This window comes from Telmatherina bonti, assembly GCF_933228915.1.
Source record: "Telmatherina bonti genome assembly, chromosome: 6".
Lineage (NCBI taxonomy): Eukaryota > Metazoa > Chordata > Actinopteri > Atheriniformes > Telmatherinidae > Telmatherina > Telmatherina bonti.
Window position 1 is genome coordinate 4,526,141 of NC_136624.1, and position 12,838 is coordinate 4,538,978.

Genomic DNA, 12,838 nt, shown 5'->3' on the forward strand with positions numbered 1-12,838 from the left:
CACACGGTCAGTACACGCGGTGGTACGCAGACGGTACACACGGTCAGTACATGCGGTGGTACACACAGACAGAACACGCGGTGGTACACACAGACGGTACACACGGTCAGTACACGCGGTGGTACTCACAGACGGTACACACGGTCAGTACACGCGGTGGTAAAAAACAGACGGTACACACGGTCAGTACACGCGGTGGTACACACAGACGGTACACACGGTCAGTACACGCGGTGGTACACACAGACGGTACACACGGTCAGTACACGCGGTGGTACACACAGACAGTACACACGGTCGGTGGTACACACAGACGGTACACACGGTCAGTACACGCGGTGTTACACACAGACAGTACACACGGTCAGTACACGCGGTGGTACACAGACGGTACACACGGTCAGTACATGCGGTGGTACACACAGAAGGTACACACGGTCAGTACACGCGGTGTTACACACAGACAGTACACACGGTCAGTACACGCGGTGGTACACATATGGTACACACGGTCAGTACATGCGGTGGTACACACAGACGGTACACACGGTCAGTACACGCGGTGTTACACACAGACAGTACACACGGTCAGTACACGCGGTGGTACACATATGGTACACACGGTCAGTACACGCGGTGGTACACAGACGGTACACACGGTCAGTACATGCGGTGGTACACACAGACGGTACACACGGTCAGTACACGCGGTGTTACACACAGACAGTACACACGGTCAGTACACGCGGTGGTACACAGACGGTACACACGGTCAGTACATGCGGTGGTACACACAGACGGTACACACGGTCAGTACACGCGGTGGTACACACAGACGGTACACACGGTCAGTACATGCGGTCGTACACACAGACAGTACACGCGCTGGTACACACAGACGGTACACACGGTCAGTACCTTCTGTGGTACACACAGAAGGTACACACGGTCAGTACACGCGGTGTTACACACAGACGGTACACACGGTCAGTACACGCGGTGTTACACACAGACAGTACACACGGTCAGTACATGCGGTGGTACACACAGACGGTACACATGGTCGGTACATGCTGTGGTACACACAGACGGTACACACGGTCAGTACACGCGGTGGTACACACAGACGGTACACACGGTCAGTACATGCGGTGGTACACACAGACAGTACACACGGTCAGTACACGCGATGTTACACACAAGACGGTACACACGGTCAGTACACGCGGTGGTACGCAGACGGTACACACGGTCAGTACATGCGGTGGTACACACAGACAGTACACGCGGTGGTACACACAGACGGTACACACGGTCAGTACACGCGGTGGTACACACAGACGGTACACACGGTCAGTACACGCGGTGTTACACACAGACGGTACACACGGTCAGTACACGCGGTGGTACGCAGACGGTACACACGGTCAGTACATGCGGTGGTACACACAGACAGAACACGCGGTGGTACACACAGACGGTACACACGGTCAGTACACGCGGTGGTACTCACAGACGGTACACACGGTCAGTACACGCGGTGGTAAAAACAGACGGTACACACGGTCAGTACACGCGGTGGTACACACAGACGGTACACACGGTCAGTACACGCGGTGGTACACACAGACGGTACACACGGTCAGTACACGCGGTGGTACACACAGACAGTACACCACGGTCGGTGGTACACACAGACGGTACACACGGTCAGTACATGCGGTGGTACACACAGACGGTACACACGGTCAGTACACGCGGTGTTACACACAGACAGTACACACGGTCAGTACACGCGGTGGTACACATATGGTACACACGGTCAGTACATGCGGTGGTACACACAGACAGTACACACGGTCAGTACACGCGGTGGTACACAGACGGTACACACGGTCAGTACACGCGGTGGTACACAGACGGTACACACGGTCAGTACATGCGGTGGTACACACAGACGGTACACAGGGTCAGTACATGTGGTCGTACACACAGACAGTACACGCGGTGGTAAACACAGACGGTACACACGGTCAGTACACGCGGTGGTACACACAGACGGTACACACGGTCAGTACACGCGGTGGTACACACAGACAGTACACACGGTCAGTACACACGGTGGTACACACAGACAGTACACACGGTCAGTACACGCGGTGTTACACACAGACGGTACACACGGTCAGTACACGCGGTGGTACACACAGACAGTACACACGGTCAGTACACGCGGTGTTACACACAAGACGGTACACACGGTCAGTACACGCGGTGGTACGCAGACGGTACACACGGTCAGTACATGCGGTGGTACACACAGACAGTACACGCGGTGGTACACACAGACGGTACACACGGTCAGTACACGCGGTGGTACACACAGACGGTACACACGGTCAGTACATGCGGTGGTACACACAGACAGTACACACGGTCAGTACACGCGGTGTTACACACAGACGGTACACACGGGCAGTACACGCGGTGGTACGCAGACGGTACACACGGTCAGTATATGCGGTGGTACACACAGACAGTACACGCGGTGGTACACACAGACGGTACACACGGTCAGTACACGCGGTGGTACACACAGACGGTACACACGGTCAGTACACGCCCTGGTACACACAGACGGTACACACGGTCAGTACACGCGGTGGTACACACAGACGGTACACACGGTCAGTACACGCGGTGGTACACAGACGGTACACACGGTCAGTACATGCGGTGGTACACACAGATGGTACACACGGTCAGTACACGCGGTGGTACACATAGACGGTACACACGGTCAGTACACGCGGTGGTACACACAGATGGTACACACGGTCAGTACACGCGGTGGTACACACAGATGGTACACACGGTCAGTACACGCGGTGGTACACACAGACGGTACACACGGTCAGTACACGCGGTGGTACTCACAGACGGTACACACGGTCAGTACACACGGTGGTACACACAGACGGTACACACGGTGAGTACACGCGGTGGTACACACAGACGGTACACACGGTCAGTACACGCGGTGGTACACACAGACGGTACACACGGTCAGTACACGCGGTGGTACACACAGACAGTACACACGGTCAGTACACGCGGTGGTACACACAGACAGTACACACGGTCAGTACACGTGGTGGTACACAGACGGTACACACTGTCAGTACATGCGGTGGTACACACAGACGGTACATATGGTCAGTACACGCGGTGGTACACACAGACAGTACACACGGTCAGTACATGCGGTGGTACACACAGACAGTACACACGGTGGTACACACAGACGGTACACACGGTCAGTACATGCGGTGGTAAACACAGATGGTACACACGGTCAGTACACGCGGTGGTACACACAGACGGTACACACGGTCAGTACATGCGGTCGTACACACAGACAGTACATGCGGTGGTACACACAGACGGTACACACGGTCAGTACAGGCGGTGTTACACACAGACGGTACACACGGTCAGTACACGCGGTGGTACACACAGACAGTACACACGGTCAGTACACGCGGTGGTACACAGACGGTACACATGGTCAGTACATGCGGTGGTACACACAGACGGTACACACGGTCAGTACACGCGGTGGTACACACAGACAGTACACACGGTCAGTACACGCGGTGGTACACACAGACAGTACACACGGTCAGTACACGCGGTGGTACACAGACGGTACACACGGTCAGTACATGCGGTGGTACACACAGACGGTACATACGGTCAGTACACGCGGTGGTACACACAGACAGTACACACGGTCAGTACATGCGGTGGTACACACAGACAGTACACACGGTCAGTACACGCGGTGGTACACACAGACGGTACACACGGTCAGTAGATGCGGTGGTACACACAGATGGTACACACGGTCAGTACACGCGGTGGTTCACACAGACGGTACACACGGTCAGTACATGCGGTCGTACACACAGACAGTACACGCGGTGGTACACACAGACAGTACACACGGTCAGTACACGCGGTGGTACACAGACGGTACACATGGTCAGTACATGCGGTGGTACACACAGACGGTACACACGGTCAGTACACGCGGTGGTACACAGACGGTACACACGGTCAGTACATGCGGTGGTACACACAGACGGTACACACGGTCAGTACATGCGGTCGTACACACAGACAGTACACGCGGTGGTACACACAGACAGTACACACGGTCAGTACACGCGGTGGTACACAGACGGTACACATGGTCAGTACACGCGGTGGTACACACAGACGGTACACACGGTCAGTACATGCGGTCGTACACACAGACAGTACGCGCGGTGGTACACACAGACGGTACACACGGTCAGTACACGCGGTGGTACACACAGACGGTACACACGGTCAGTACACGCGGTGTTACACACAGACAGTACACACGGTCAGTACACGCGGTGGTACACATATGGTACACACGGTCAGTACATGCGGTGGTACACACAGACAGTACACACGGTCAGTACACGCGGGTGGTACACAGACGGTACACACGGTCAGTACACGCGGTGGTACACAGACGGTACACACGGTCAGTACATGCGGTGGTACACACAGACGGTACACACGGTCAGTACATGTGGTCGTACACACAGACAGTACACGCGGTGGTAAACACAGACGGTACACACGGTCAGTACACGCGGTGGTACACACAGACGGTACACACGGTCAGTACACGCGGTGGTACACACAGACAGTACACACGGTCAGTACACACGGTGGTACACACAGACAGTACACACGGTCAGTACACGCGGTGTTACACACAGACGGTACACACGGTCAGTACACGCGGTGGTACACACAGACAGTACACACGGTCAGTACACGCGGTGTTACACACAAGACGGTACACACGGTCAGTACACGCGGTGGTACGCAGACGGTACACACGGTCAGTACATGCGGTGGTACACACAGACAGTACACGCGGTGGTACACACAGACGGTACACACGGTCAGTACACGCGGTGGTACACACAGACGGTACACACGGTCAGTACATGCGGTGGTACACACAGACAGTACACACGGTCAGTACACGCGGTGTTACACACAGACGGTACACACGGGCAGTACACGCGGTGGTACGCAGACGGTACACACGGTCAGTATATGCGGTGGTACACACAGACAGTACACGCGGTGGTACACACAGACGGTACACACGGTCAGTACACGCGGTGGTACACACAGACGGTACACACGGTCAGTACACGCGGTGGTACACACAGACGGTACACACGGTCAGTACACGCGGTGGTACACACAGACGGTACACACGGTCAGTACACGCGGTGGTACACAGACGGTACACACGGTCAGTACATGCGGTGGTACACACAGATGGTACACACGGTCAGTACACGCGGTGGTACACATAGACGGTACACACGGTCAGTACACGCGGTGGTACACACAGATGGTACACACGGTCAGTACACGCGGTGGTACACACAGATGGTACACACGGTCAGTACACGCGGTGGTACACACAGACGGTACACACGGTCAGTACACGCGGTGGTACTCACAGACGGTACACACGGTCAGTACACGCGGTGGTACACACAGACGGTACACACGGTCAGTACACGCGGTGGTACACACAGACGGTACACACGGTCAGTACACGCGGTGGTACACACGGACGGTACACACGGTCAGTACACGCGGTGGTACACACAGACAGTACACACGGTCAGTACACGCGGTGGTACACACAGACTGTACACACGGTCAGTACACGTGGTGGTACACAGACGGTACACACTGTCAGTACATGCGGTGGTACACACAGACGGTACATACGGTCAGTACACGCGGTGGTACACACAGACAGTACACACGGTCAGTACATGCGGTGGTACACACAGACAGTACACACGGTGGTACACACAGACGGTACACACGGTCAGTACATGCGGTGGTAAACACAGATGGTACACACGGTCAGTACACGCGGTGGTACACACAGACGGTACACACGGTCAGTACATGCGGTGGTAAACACAGATGGTACACACGGTCAGTACACGCGGTGGTACACACAGACGGTACACACGGTCAGTACATGCGGTCATACACACAGACAGTACATGCGGTGGTACACACAGACGGTACACACGGTCAGTACAGGCGGTGTTACACACAGACGGTACACACGGTCAGTACACGCGGTGGTACACACAGACAGTACACACGGTCAGTACACGCGGTGGTACACAGACGGTACACATGGTCAGTACATGCGGTGGTACACACAGACGGTACACACGGTCAGTACACGCGGTGGTACACACAGACAGTACACACGGTCAGTACACGCGGTGGTAAACACAGACAGTACACACGGTCAGTACACGCGGTGGTACACAGACGGTACACACGGTCAGTACATGCGGTGGTACACACAGACGGTACATACGGTCAGTACACGCGGTGGTACACACAGACAGTACACACGGTCAGTACATGCGGTGGTACACACAGACAGTACACACGGTCAGTACACGCGGTGGTACACACAGACGGTACACACGGTCAGTAGATGCGGTGGTACACACAGATGGTACACACGGTCAGTACACGCGGTGGTACACACAGACGGTACACACGGTCAGTACATGCGGTCGTACACACAGACAGTACACGCGGTGGTACACACAGACAGTACACACGGTCAGTACACGCGGTGGTACACAGACGGTACACATGGTCAGTACATGCGGTGGTACACACAGACGGTACACACGGTCAGTACACGCGGTGGTACACAGACGGTACACACGGTCAGTACATGCGGTGGTACACACAGACGGTACACACGGTCAGTACATGCGGTCGTACACACAGACAGTACACGCGGTGGTACACACAGACAGTACACACGGTCAGTACACGCGGTGGTACACAGACGGTACACATGGTCAGTACACGCGGTGGTACACACAGACGGTACACACGGTCAGTACATGCGGTCGTACACACAGACAGTACGCGCGGTGGTACACACAGACGGTACACACGGTCAGTACACGCGGTGGTACACACAGACAGTACACACGGTCAGTACACGCGGTGGTACACACAGACAGTACACACGGTCAGTACACGCCTTGGTACACAGACGGTACACACGGTCAGTACATGCGGTGGTACACACAGACGGTACATACGGTCAGTACACGCGGTGGTACACACAGACGGTACACACGGTCAGTACATGCGGTCGTACACACAGACAGTACACGCGGTGGTACACACAGACGGTACACACGGTCAGTACACGCGGTGTTACACACAGACGGTACACACGGTCAGTATATGCGGTGGTACACACAGACAGTACACACGGTCAGTACACGCGGTGTTACACACAGACAGTACACACGGTCGGTACATGCGGTGGTACACACAGACGGCACACACGGTCGGTACATGCGGTGGTACACACAGACGGTACACACGGTCAGTACACGCGGTGGTACACACAGACGGTACACACGGTCAGTACACGCTGTGTTACACACAGACAGTACACACGGTCAGTACACGCGGTGGTACACACAGATGGTACACACGGTCAGTACACGCGGTGGTACACACAGATGGTACACACGGTCAGTACACGCGGTGGTACACACAGATGGTACACACGGTCAGTACACGCGGTGGTACACACAGACGGTACACACGGTCAGTACATGCGGTCGTACACACAGACAGTACACGCGGTGGTACACACAATGACGGTACACACGGTCAGTACACGCGGTGGTACACACAGACGGTACACACGGTCAGTACACGCGGTGGTACACACAGACAGTACACACGGTCAGTACACGCGGTGGTACACACAGAGAGTACACACGGTCAGTACACGCGGTGGTACACAGACGGTACACACGGTCAGTACACGCGGTGGTACACACAGACGGTACACACGGTCAGTACATGCGGTGGTACACACAGACAGTACACACGGTCAGTACACGCGGTGTTACACACAAGACTGTACACACGGTCAGTACACGCGGTGGTACCCAGACGGTACACACGGTCAGTACATGCGGTGGTACACACAGACAGTACACGCGGTGGTACACACAGACGGTACACACGGTCAGTACATGCGGTGGTACACAAAGACGGTACACACGGTCAGTACATGCGGTGGTACACACAGACAGTACACATGGTCAGTACACGCGGTGTTACACACAGACGGTACACACGGTCAGTACACGCGGTGGTACGCAGACGGTACACACGGTCAGTACATGCGGTGGTACACACAGACAGTACACGCGGTGGTACACACAGACGGTACACACGGTCAGTACACGCGGTGGTACACGCAGACGGTACACACGGTCAGTACACGCGGTGGTACACAGACGGTACACACGGTCAGTACATGCGGTGGGACACACAGATGGTACACACGGTCAGTACACGCGGTGGTACACACAGACGGTACACACGGTCAGTACACGCGGTGGTACACACAGATGGTACACACGGTCAGTACACGCAGTGGTACACACAGACGGTACACACGGTCAGTACACGCGGTGGTACACACAGACGGTACACACGGTCAGTACACGCGGTGGTACACACAGAGAGTACACACGGTCAGTACACGCGGTGGTACACACAGACAGTACACACGGTCAGTACACGCGGTGGTACACAGACGGTACACACGGTCAGTACATGCGGTGGTACACACAGACGGTACATACGGTCAGTACACGCGGTGGTACACACAGACAGTACACACGGTCAGTACATGCGGTGGTACACACAGACAGTACACACGGTCAGTACACGCGGTGGTACACACAGACGGTACACATGGTCAGTACACACAGATGGTACACACGGTCAGTACACGCGGTAGTACACACAGATGGTACACACGGTCAGTACAAACGGTCAGTACATGCGGTCGTACACACAGACAGTACACGCGGTGGTACACACAGACGGTACACACGGTCAGTACACGCGGTGGTACACACAGACGGTACACACGGTCAGTACACGATGTGTTACACACAGACGGTACACACGGTCAGTACACGCGGTGGTACACACAGACAGTACACACGGTCAGTACACGCGGTGGTACACACAGACAGTACACACGGTCAGTACACGCGGTGTTACACACAGACAGTACACACGGTCAGTACACGCGGTGGTACACAGACGGTACACACGGTCAGTACACGCGGTGTTACACACAGACGGTACACACGGTCAGTACACGCGGTGGTACGCAGACGGTACACACGGTCAGTACATGCGGTGGTACACACAGACAGTACACGCGGTGGTACACACAGACGGTACACACAGTCAGTACACGCGGTGTTACACACAGACGGTACACACGGTCAGTACACGCGGTGGTACGCAGACGGTACACACGGTCAGGACATGCGGTGGTACACACAGACAGTACAAGCGGTGGTACACACAGACGGTACACACGGTCAGTACACGCGGTGGTACACACAGACGGTACACACGGTCAGTACACGCAGTGGTACACAGACGGTACACACGGTCAGGACATGCGGTCGTACACACAGACAGTACACGCGGTCAGTACACGCGGTGTTACACACAAGACTGTACACACGGTCAGTACACGCGGTGGTACGCAGACGGTACACACGGTCAGTACATGCGGTGGTACACACAGACAGTTCACGCGGTGGTACACACAGACGGTACACACGGTCAGTACATGCGGTGGTACACAAAGACGGTACACACGGTCAGTACATGCGGTGGTACACACAGACAGTACACATGGTCAGTACACGCGGTGTTACACACAGACGGTACACACGGTCAGTACATGCGGTGGTACGCAGACGGTACACACGGTCAGTACATGCGGTGGTACACACAGACAGTACACGCGGTGGTACACACAGACGGTACACACGGTCAGTACACGCGGTGGTACACGCAGACGGTACACACGGTCAGTACACGCGGTGGTACACAGACGGTACACACGGTCAGTACATGCGGTGGGACACACAGATGGTACACACGGTCAGTACACGCGGTGGTACACACAGACGGTACACACGGTCAGTACACGCGGTGGTACACACAGATGGTACACACGGTCAGTACACGCAGTGGTACACACAGACGGTACACACGGTCAGTACACGCGGTGGTACACACAGACAGTACACACGGTCAGTACACGCGGTGGTACACACAGACAGTACACACGGTCAGTACACGCTGTGTTACACACAGACAGTACACACGGTCAGTACACGCGGTGGTACACAGACGGTACACACGGTCAGTACACGCGGTGTTACACACAGACGGTACACACGGTCAGTACACGCGGTGGTACGCAGACGGTACACACGGTCAGTACATGCGGTGGTACACACAGACAGTACACGCGGTGGTACACACAGACGGTACACACAGTCAGTACACGCGGTGTTACACACAGACGGTACACACGGTCAGTACACGCGGTGGTACGCAGACGGTACACACGGTCAGGACATGCGGTGGTACACACAGACAGTACACGCGGTGGTACACACAGACGGTACACACGGTCAGTACACGCGGTGGTACACACAGACGGTACACACGGTCAGTACACGCAGTGGTACACAGACGGTACACACGGTCAGGACATGCGGTCGTACACACAGACAGTACACGCGGTCAGTACACGCGGTGTTACACACAAGACTGTACACACGGTCAGTACACGCGGTGGTACGCAGACGGTACACACGGTCAGTACATGCGGTGGTACACACAGACAGTACACGCGGTGGTACACACAGACGGTACACACGGTCAGTACATGCGGTGGTACACAAAGACGGTACACACGGTCAGTACATGCGGTGGTACACACAGACAGTACACATGGTCAGTACACGCGGTGTTACACACAGACGGTACACATGGTCAGTACACGCGGTGGTACGCAGACGGTACACACGGTCAGTACATGCGGTGGTACACACAGACAGTACACGCGGTGGTACACACAGACGGTACACACGGTCAGTACACGCGGTGGTACACGCAGACGGTACACACGGTCAGTACACGCGGTGGTACACAGACGGTACACACGGTCAGTACATGCGGTGGGACACACAGATGGTACACACGGTCAGTACACGCGGTGGTACACACAGACGGTACACACGGTCAGTACACGCGGTGGTACACACAGATGGTACACACGGTCAGTACACGCAGTGGTACACACAGACGGTACACACGGTCAGTACACGCGGTGGTACACACAGACGGTACACACGGTTAGTACACGCGGTGGTACACACAGAGAGTACACACGGTCAGTACACGCGGTGGTACACACAGACAGTACACACGGTCAGTACACGCGGTGGTACACAGACGGTACACACGGTCAGTACATGCGGTGGTACACACAGACGGTACATACGGTCAGTACACGCGGTGGTACACACAGACAGTACACACGGTCAGTACATGCGGTGGTACACACAGACAGTACACACGGTAAGTACACGCGGTGGTACACACAGACGGTACACATGGTCAGTACACACAGATGGTACACACGGTCAGTACACGCGGTGGTACACACAGATGGTACACACGGTCAGTACAAACGGTCAGTACATGCGGTCGTACACACAGACAGTACACGCGGTGGTACACACAGACGGTACACACGGTCAGTACACGCGGTGGTACACACAGACGGTACACACGGTCAGTACACGCGGTGTTACACACAGACGGTACACACGGTCAGTACACGCGGTGGTACACACAGACAGTACACACGGTCAGTACACGCGGTGGTACACACAGACAGTACACACGGTCAGTACACGCGGTGTTACACACAGACAGTACACACGGTCAGTACACGCGGTGGTACACAGACGGTACACACGGTCAGTACACGCGGTGTTACACACAGACGGTACACACGGTCAGTACACGCGGTGGTACGCAGACGGTACACACGGTCAGTACATGCGGTGGTACACACAGACAGTACACGCGGTGGTACACACAGACGGTACACACAGTCAGTACACGCGGTGTTACACACAGACGGTACACACGGTCAGTACACGCGGTGGTACGCAGACGGTACACACGGTCAGGACATGCGGTGGTACACACAGACAGTACACGCGGTGGTACACACAGACGGTACACACGGTCAGTACACGCGGTGGTACACACAGACGGTACACACGGTCAGTACATGCAGTGGTACACAGACGGTACACACGGTCAGGACATGCGGTCGTACACACAGACAGTACACGCGGTGGTACACACAGACGGTACACACGGTCAGTACACGCGGTGGTACACACAGATGGTACACACGGTCAGTACACGCGGTGGTACACACAGATGGTACACACGGTCAGTACACGCGGTGGTACACACAGACGGTAGACACGGTCAGTACACGCGGTGGTACACACAGACAGTACACACGGTCAGTACACGCGGTGGTACACAGATGGTACACACGGTCAGTACATGCGCTGGTACACACAGACGGTACACACGGTCAGTACACGCGGTTTTACACACAGACGGTACACACGGTCAGTACACGCGGTGGTACACACAGACAGTACACATGGTCAGTACATTCGGTGCTACACACAGACAGTACACACGGTCAGTACATGCGGTGGTACACACAGACAGTACACACGGTCAGTACATGCGGTCGTAC